The sequence below is a fragment of the Pinus tabuliformis genome, chromosome 8 (genome assembly GCF_031772625.1).
Source record: "Pinus tabuliformis cultivar Carrire ecotype Pingquan chromosome 8, CPIR1, whole genome shotgun sequence".
Classification (NCBI taxonomy): domain Eukaryota; kingdom Viridiplantae; phylum Streptophyta; class Pinopsida; order Pinales; family Pinaceae; genus Pinus; species Pinus tabuliformis.
In genome coordinates, this window is record NC_142294.1 from 124961200 (window position 1) to 124971602 (window position 10403).

Consider the following 10403-nt stretch of genomic DNA (forward strand, 5'->3'; position numbering starts at 1 on the left):
AAAATAAAACTTGTTGAGCATAGCAAACCATCTAGCTTGTTGGGAAATTTTTTAGGTTGGTCAAACAAATATTTCAAGCCTCCATGATCAATCATTAAAGTGAATTTTCTACCAATGGGGTAGTGTCTCCACATCTTCAACAGATGAATGATGGCAACCAATTCTAGAACTTGAGTCACATAATTTTTCTCATGTTCATTTATTTTTTTGGATTTGTAATAGAGCACTGGATCCTCCTACGTTAAGATTCCACTAAGTCCCTCTTTACAAGAATCCATGTGCACAAAATTTGATCCTTTATCAGGTTTGCAATACTTAGTACTGGTAGCCATTCAAAACTCGTAGCACAATCCATTAGAGAAATTTTAAGGTCAAAAATGGATCTCAGAAAAAAACTATATAAAAAAATACACTTTATAATAACCAATAGGATTCAATATTATGATGTCAACCATGGGGATGATTCACCATTTTTTCAGTAAAAAGGTAAAAATATGAAAAAAAAAAAACTACTTTGTCAGCTTCTATATTCAACTTATCTCCCTGTGATTTTACTCAAATTTTGAGTGCAAGTACTCATTGGATGTAGAATTTAACTTTTCATCCGAGTACCCATGTTGCATAGTTTTGATGGACCCTACTATATGAAAAATGTGAAATACATTAAAAACATGATTGCAATCATGTTTTTCATGTATTTCACATTTTTCATGTAGTAGGCCCATCAAATGTATGCAACATGGGGACTCCTTGGGTGAAAAATTAAATTATACATCCAACAACTACTCTTTCTTGAAATTTGAGTAAAATTGTAGGGACATAAGTTGAAAATATGATTGGAAAATGTAGATTTTTCCTTTTTCCCTCCAAAACATGATGAGGTAATCTAATATTATTTTATTATTGCCACTATTATTTTATAATATTACTTAGGAGGATAATTCTAGACCTTAAAATTTCTCTATTGAGCCATCTATTTGCACTTCTCTCCTTTCTCTTTTAAGGAAGTAATTGGATAACCAATCCTGGAGAATTATTTAAAAAATATCCTGCAATAGCCTGCTAGTCCATGAAGACCTAACCTCAGCCACATTCTTAGGTGTTATCCATTCCATGATGGGCTTAACCTTCTCTAGATCAAATGCTACTCCCTCCCTTGAGATAATGTGTCCCAAGTAATAAATTCATGAGTGAAAGAAATTACATTTACTAAGCTTTGCATAATTCTTATGCTCTCTTCACAATTGTAGTCTTGCAACTAGTTTTTCATCATGCTCCTCCTTCGTCTTTGAATAAACCAAAATGTCATCAAAAAATATTATGACAAACTTATCTAGATAAGGGTTCAATACATTATTCATAAGCCACATAAAAGTTGCAGGTGCATTGGTAAGTCTAAATAGAACTACCACGAATTCATAATTCCTATACCTTATTATGAAGGTTGATTTATGGATTTCCCCATCCTTTATATGCACCTAATGATAACCTAATCTCAAATAAACCTTGGATAATACTATTTCTCCTCTTCCCTGTTCAAATAATTCATCTATTTGTGGTAATGGATACCTATTCTTCATGGTCACTTTATTCAATGGTCGGTAATCAGTGCACAACCTGAGTGTGCCATCCTTCTTCTTAACAAACATAACTGGTACTCCCCATGGATATACACTTGGTATTATGTAGCCCTTGTCCAACATCTCCTTGATGTGCAAATTTAACTCAACTAATTCTGGAGTGCTCATTTTATATGGTGCTTTGGATGCTAGAGCTACTCCTAGTTTTAATTCCATAGATAAATCCACCTCTCTTTAGGGAGGAAACCCGGATATATCTTTAGTAAAAACATCTTGAAACTATTGTAAAATTTGGTATTTCCTCAATATATCATTGCCATTATTCTTAGCACAATGATTACCTTCATCATTGTTGGATATTTGCACAACAAATAGAAGACATCCCTTCCTATGACTTTTCTTTGCTTGCATGGCCGAAATTAATCTCATCAAAATGGGTTACATATTTCAAAAAAATACTTTATGATCTCTATCTTCATTTGGGAATTCTATGGTCTTATCAAGACAATATACCTTGGTTCAATGCACATATAATCAATCCATGCCAAGAAATACACTATATGGTCCCAACGACAACACATTAAGGTTTTCAATAGTTGGAATCCCATTTAATTCAATTGGACAAACCTTCACCCAATACTCCACTCATTTTTCTGTCCATGTGGAAAATTGAACTATCCAACACTTATTGTGTGCTTCTTTCCTTACTTTGCATCTCTCAACAACAATGAGGATGATGTAACTAACATCTGAACTGGGAGAAATCAAAACTAAAATGTTTTGTCCACAAATCATACCTCCCATCTCTATATTCACTTCCTGATGACAAGCATGATGATTTACCCACTACTACTTAAATTCTTAGTATATTTTGAGCCACATGCTCGATTGTTTCTACCTCTTGTGCATTGTATAGTCTTGGGCTATCATGCTTGTGTTGTGGGAAATATATCCTTACATTATGTTCTCCATAATTCCATAACTTAAATGGACTCTTCCTATTGCCCTTGGTTTCTTCCTGAGTAAAATTACCTCTACTAGCAGTGTTGGACCTCTGCTGATTTTCTTGGTTAACAAAGGTCGCACTCACTCCCTTGGTTACTTTTTCCCTCTTTCTCTTATGCTTGACATTGCCCTTAAATTTCTAGTATGCTTTATATTCAAGCATGTTCCTAGACTACTCATAGTAGTGCTTCAATTTCTGGATTGTGTCCTCTACTGATTTGGGCTCATCAAACTCGATTCTATACTTGAAAGGTTTTAGAAGTTTGTTGACATGCCTCTAAATATTCGATTTCTCGTCCTTAATGTATAGGACATACCTTAGCAACACTAAGAATTTGGTGGTGTACTCATCATCTATCACTTGTCCCAAACTGAGTTTATAGATCTCCGTAGCCTTGCTATCAAAATATCTCTTAGATATATATTTGTTCCTAAAATACTCCTCAAACTCCATCCATGACAATTATTTTTCCCTTATTCCCTTTACATTTTTCAGATGGTCACACCATATATCAACCTTTCATCTTAGGCTGAAAGTTTTTATCTTTTCTTTCATATTCTTTAAATAGTTATGGATTCAAAAGAACCTCTTCATTACCAGTAGCCAGGCTTCAGTGTCCTCTAATTTCCTCATTTCACCATCAAAGATAAGAGACTTAACCTTCTTGAACTCCTTTGATATATATTCTCTTTCACTTCTTCTCTCATGATGGTGATGATAGTGATGATGATGTGGCCTTCTATGAGTGTCCTCATATTGCTTCTCTTGGGTTCCCAACTTCTTTTTTAGAGTGCTTAACAGAGTACCTCCCTTCACAGTGTCCTCACTAGAAAATCATTGCCTCTTTCTAGATCTACTCTCATTTTCCCTATTAACTATTTCTTCTTGTCCCAAAGGACTATACGTATCCCTATGGCTAATCCCGAACTCTTGTTGCCTCTGTCTTTGTAAGTTCATTAGGCTTTATAGTATGACTGCATTGACTTCTGCTTGTGTTGGTTATGCTTTAACTAGTCTTTTATTGTCAATTAGAGAAATTTTGAGTTCTAGAATGGGCCTCTTAATGAATATTATAAAATAATAGTGGAAATAATAAAACATTATTAGATCACATCATCAAATTTTAGAGGGAAAAAAGTAAAAAAATTACTTTTACAACTCATATTTTCAACTTATTTCCCTACAATTTCACTCAAATTTTGAGTGGGAGCACTCTTTTGATGCATAATTTAATTTCTCATCCAAGGAGCACCCATGTCTCATACTTTCTATGGACCCTGCTACACAAAAAATGAGAAATACGTGGAAAACATGATTGCAATCACATTTTTCATGTATTTATCATTTTTCATGTAGAAGGGTCCATTAAAAGTATTCAACATGGGTAGTCCTTGGATGAATTAATAAATTCTCCATCCAATGAGTGCTCCTGCTTGAAATTTAGATTTGAGTAAAACTATAGGGATATAAGTAGAAAATGTAATTTTTTTTTTTTTTTTTACTTTCTTACTCCAAAAATAGTGAATAATCCCCCATTGTTGACATCATCATCTTTAAACCTATTGGTTTTTATGAAGTTTATTTTGTTTGTAAATTTTTATTTTGAGGCCCATTTTAGACCTCAAAATTTCTGTAATGCAACCTCGTATCTCCTTATTTAAGCTCTTCATATCCTCAATGTGTCCATCCAATTTGGAGAGTCCACCCCTCCTCATTTCTCAATTGATATTTCCTCTTTAAGTGTCCTTTCTTCTTCATATACATGTTATGATTAGTCAAAGATATATTGCACCATTCTTATCCTCACTTCTTTAAACCTTAGTGTCTTCTTATGTGTTTTCACACACACATAATTGTTAGATTCAAACAAATACATAATAGATGTTATCACCTTGGGTTATTGTTAGAAATCTACTAGTGTAAGGATATTTGAATAATACATCGTAAGTTAGCATATTAATAACAATAAAATCACATCAATAGTTAGTACCACGCAACATACATATTCTCATCACCATGAAAACACAACAAACTGTACATATTATCAATCCACACAATAATCAAGTTTCTAATGCTTATCATGAGATCACTTTAATGCCTCACTTGATCTCCAAAGGTCCAATGTTGAACCTTTGTTCAGTTAATTCTATGATAGATCCCATCCACTCAAAGTGTTGAACTTGGAAGCTCTGATACCACTTTGTAACACACCCCCTACAATCCCCAGCCCTAATTGAGGTTAGAAGGAGGTGGTTACTATGTTGACCCAAGATTCAAGGTCTCATTATGGAAATGTGATGCAATCCCAATTCTGAGTCTATTTCACCAACAATGTCAAATTACTCTGTGAAGGCACTTTCTTCAATCTCTTCTCATAGTCACTTTATGGGATTATAAATATTACCGTGGGAGGAGACAAAAGGAAATGTAGGGCCCATCTATAGCATTTCAACCCTAATTCAAACCAATACAATCATATCCGCTAATGTTAAACTCGACTCCTTATTAAGGAAATGGGCTTAACTTTATATAACGACTTTCGAAGCTCCTCTTTTCTACACACATTGTGTGTATGTCCTTGCACTATTTCTTAGCTCTTGTTCCTCTAAAATGGATCCTTAATGCCAGTAACTCTTTTTAATAGTGCATTTTATAAACTTAGGGGCTCATGGGCTTCCATCCTGGCCTACTTCTCCACATTATTACTTCCACATTGGTCACTTGTAGTGAAAATCCCCGCTAATCCACCTATCCACCTTTCAGTTCCATTTGAATGCCCAAATCTTAATTAAAAAATCTTTTGAACTTGACAGTTCCGACAAATAGAAAATTTCCCATCTACTACAACTTCTGTCAAGTAGTGTATCCCTAGTGCTCGATAATTTTTTTAAACCAACTATTTGAAACCCTTGTCGTCTTATGACCCGACGCCATTAATTAATGGACTTTGTCTCCTGCATCATCAAATCTCGTCTCTCGACGTTGTCAATTAAGAGACTTCTGTTGAGACTCAAAACACCTAAGCGTTGTGACTATTTGTCTATCCTTCTTCTTGTCCTGCAACTCCCAACTCAGGTTCGTCACCTCTACCTTGACTCAATCTTTTTTGTATCCACCATTATTATGGATAATTCATGATCATTTATCATAAATTTTAACATCGTTCAACAATTTCGCTTCTTCTACAAGTTCTCGCTTCTACTATAACGAATATTTCAAACCTTTGTAATATCCACACTTACTCTATGCTAATTTGATCATGAAAATGATATATCTATATATATATATATATATATATATATATATATATATATATATATATATATATATATATATATATATATATATATATATATATATATATATAGATATATATAGATATATATATATATAGATATAGATATATATAGATATATATATGTGCGTGAATCCTTCCTAAGCTAAATTCTCATGGAAAACACAATAACTATGCGTATACAATAGGTTAGCAATAAATAAATTATGACTCACACTCTAGGTTCATATATTTTAAATAGAGTTCCTTATCTATATTTAAATATGTACAAAATTAAAAATAGGCCTCTCGTGCTCGACCAAAATTACATTTAGTGTCCCTGATTTTTGCCTTGACGACACTTGGCTTCCTTAAGCCTCTTGGCTTGCACTCCTCTCTCTATATCTCCTATTTGAATTAGATATTTATAAAATAAGGGTCAAAAACTAAATTTTGGTTGAAATCCACTATTACCTCACCTAAACTATATCCTCTAGATCCATATTTTCGTCAAAAGATCTAACCAACTTCAAACCAACGTCTTCCAATCCAAATTAGAATCTCCCTGGTGCCTAAAGAATCATCAGGTTCTTTCTGAAATGATACCAAAAAAATATTTAAACCTTTCTTTTTTCTTCTTTAGAATTTTGAGTTTCAAATATGTTCCTATGTTTTGGTGTTCTGTTGGCGGTGTCCTTTTGTTGTAGACTTATGTGCTCTCAATATCCAATGTTTTCATAATTATTCCAATCTTTTTCTATGATAAATAATCTTCAATATTAAAATTGTGAAAAAAATCAACAATTCCTTTGGTGTAGCTTAGCTTCTTATTCTCATCCACTCTTATTTTAGGTTCAAATATTTGAAAACTCTGATACCACTTTGACACAAGACCAATTCTGAGCCACCTTTATGCACATTTCCCAGTTACTCTATGAAGGTGCTTTCCTCAATCCCTGTGCACTTTGGCTTTATGGGATTATAAATATTATAGTGGGAGGCTTTAATACAAAATATGGGAGGAACCAAAAGGCAATGTAGGCCCCTCTATATCATTTCAACCCTTACTCAAACCAATAGAAGAATATGCCCTAATATCAAACTCGAATACTTTTTAAGGAAATGGGATTGCTTTTATATAACGTCTTCTAAATCTCCTCTTTTCTACACACATTGTGTGTATGTGCTTTCACTCTTTCTTAGCTCCTTGACCTTTTTTCACAGTGTTATAGCCTTATGGTATGACCAAGGCTTATGGAAGCCATGGTTTGACCTTTCCTTATATGAAATTCCTTGAAGTGTCTAGGGTACAATCCCCCGAGCTTAAGCTTCGAGGTTGGTCCATAATTCCACACAATAATCATGCCTTTGATACTCATTGCCTTCACCTTTCCCTTTCCACATTCTTCTTATTATATCTCCAACATGAACACACAGGTTGGTCCACCACATTCTTTCTACACTTACACACATATATATATATATATATATATATATATATATATATATATATATATATGTTTATGTGTGTGTGCAATATAATGCAGCTCGAATACCTAGATGCATGTAACTCTTTCTAATAACACATTTTAGAAACTTATGCGCTCGCAAGCTTCCGACCTGTCCCAATTCTCCACTTTATTACTTCCACGTCAACTAATTGTAGTGAAAACGTACACTAATCCACCTATCCACTAGTCAAACCTACTTGAATGCCCGTATCTTAATTAAATATTCTTCTGGTCTTGACAGTTTCAAGAAATGGAAAATTTCCCATCTTCTACAACTTTTGTCAAGTGACGGATCCCTGGTGGCTGGCGATATTATAAAACCATCTATTTGAAAACCTTACAGGATTCTAACGTTCCAACCTAATCTTGTTTATTAATGCATTTTGTTTCCCACATCCTCAAGTCCCGTCTCCCAGCGTTGTCAATTAATGAACTTCCATTGAAACTCAAAATGCCTATGTGTTGTTAATATTCATTGCTCGTTCTACTTGTCTTGCAACTCCTACCTCGGGTTCATCACCTCTACCTTGATTCTATTGCTTATGGATCCTCCATGATTTTGGTTAACTTGTGATCATTGATCCTACAGGTGATCAATGATCAACAATCTCACTTCTTCTATGAGTTCTTGCTTCTACTGTAATGAATCTTTCAACCCTCTTTAAACTTCATGCATCCTTTGTGCTACTTTGGTATATATATATATATATATATATATATATATATATATATATATATATATATATATATATATATATATATATATATACATATATATTTGTGTGTGTGTGTGTGTGTGTGTGTGAATCCTTCCTAAGATTAGTGCCTCCAGAAAACACAATAACTATGCATATATAATAGGTTGGCAATAAATAAATGATGACTCACATTTTGGGTCCATACATTCAAAATAGATTTTGATTCGGGAGCATTGGAACACCCTTAATAAAAATTTAAATTCAAAGTTGTGAAGGGGAAACGTGGACAATCATTGTAAACCGAGGCAAATTCTGTTTAAACAGAGCTAAATTGATGGAATTGATAAGTCTCTAGAAGGATTAATTAAATGTAATTATCTGCCATGCATGAGAATAGAGAGATTTATGGGTTTGATTAAGAGATTATGGCAGAATATCGTGGATCTCAAATGATTCCTCCCTTTGTAATTTCCTATATGAGAGAGTCTACGTTGTGTGAAATAGATATTGGGTATGCAATGTAGCCGTAGGGAAATTTGTGATTTGGGTCATGAGGCCTTAGCATGTAATCGAGTTCTATTTATAATTGAAATATACGTGTTATTATACATCTAGGCGAAATTTGGGTTTCGTGTGTCTGTGTATGTACATATATGTTCTTTACTGTAATTTGATAATTGTGTGTATGAGTGTAAGGGATGAAGTTCCTACGAACTTTGCCTTAGACAAAGTATGGTAGAGATAGATTTGTGTTGAAATGCGAATTCCACCTATAAGTGAACAAGAGATCCGTTATATTTGAGAATAGATCAATGGAGGAGAGTTTCAATCAAAACTGTAGTCGACTGAATAACACAGTAGAAACGGCAAAATCAGCCAGATCAATGGGTAATAATGATGAAAGAAGAATGGCAGAGATTAACACCATGTGTTAGTAGAAGGATGGAGTGGTCTTGGAAATATGGTAGGTGGTATCTCGCGTGGCCTAAAATTTGTAATCGGTATTTCTAAATTCTACGTGATTAACCTTAGCAGTCGACACGTAGCATGAGAAAACCACTTTTCTTGCACACTCTTGATTTGGGATCGATCAAGCAAGATTTCACATAAGATTGCATGATAATCGTTGGATCAAGTGGGGTTGATCAATGGTGGAGATTGGCCAAGCTATTTGGCGAGTGGGTGATGCGATAGCTGTTGGATTGAGGAATGAGATCGATGGTGGAGATTTGGAGCACCAAAAGTCAAGTGCTAAAAGGAATACATCAGTTGTGTGACACACGGTTGACGGTGATTGGTCAGGTTTTTTGTGAAGTCCGCTGATTAAAATGTTTCCGATGTATACGTGGGCCGATAACCCATAGGTCCACACATGAATTATCTAAAGATGCAGTTTTATTGCATCAGATTTTCTCATCTATATTTAAATGTGTACAAAAATTACAAGAGACCTCTCCTCTTCATCCAGATTTACATTTAGTGGTTGTGATTTTGGCATTGGCCACACTTGGCTTCCTTAGTTCTCTCAACCCACACTCCTCACTTCCTATCTCCTATTTGAATTACATATTTCTACAAAATGGAACCATAACTAAATTTTGTTTTAGATCCACTATTCCCTCGCCTAAACTAGATCCTATAGAGGCATATTTTCCTCAAAGATCTAACTAATCCCCAAATCTCTTTAATTCTATTAATGTTCCTAAGATTTCTCCAAAAGAATAGATATGATTACAGTTGTATTTCTAAATACATATTTTTTCTAGTACTCTCTAAAAAAATAGGAAAAATAATAATTAAACAATTACATTAAATAAGGGAACCAACTCCCTTGGTAAAAAAAAACTCCTAGGTCTAGTCAAAATTTAATTTTCACCTAGAAGTAGAATTCTCCTACATAAATATGGGGTCTAAAAATCTTGACATTTTATTTTTCAACTCCCTCAAAACTTAAAATGGATGAAATTGTTGCATTCGCCTCATTGTGACCTTTCTAATCATATTAAATTTTCTTTAATCTGAATCATAGATGAAAAGATATGACTAATTAAAAAATAGCTTTTAAGGCATTGCCATGCCACTTGACCTAGGATGTGGCACCCCGCGTTGCACCCCTCCTAGTGCCCATGTGGTTGCTATGCCACCTAGTGAGTCTACATGGAAAGACATGTTGTCCTTCTTGATCAAAGTTCAACAGTTCTGTGCCAACTACAAGTCATTACATTGTGCTCACCCGACTAGCCTGACCTCTCAACCCCTGACCTTACTCGATTACAACACTTGGTTCGATGAAAAATCTCTTGAGTTATGCCTTCTAGCCAAATTACCCAACCA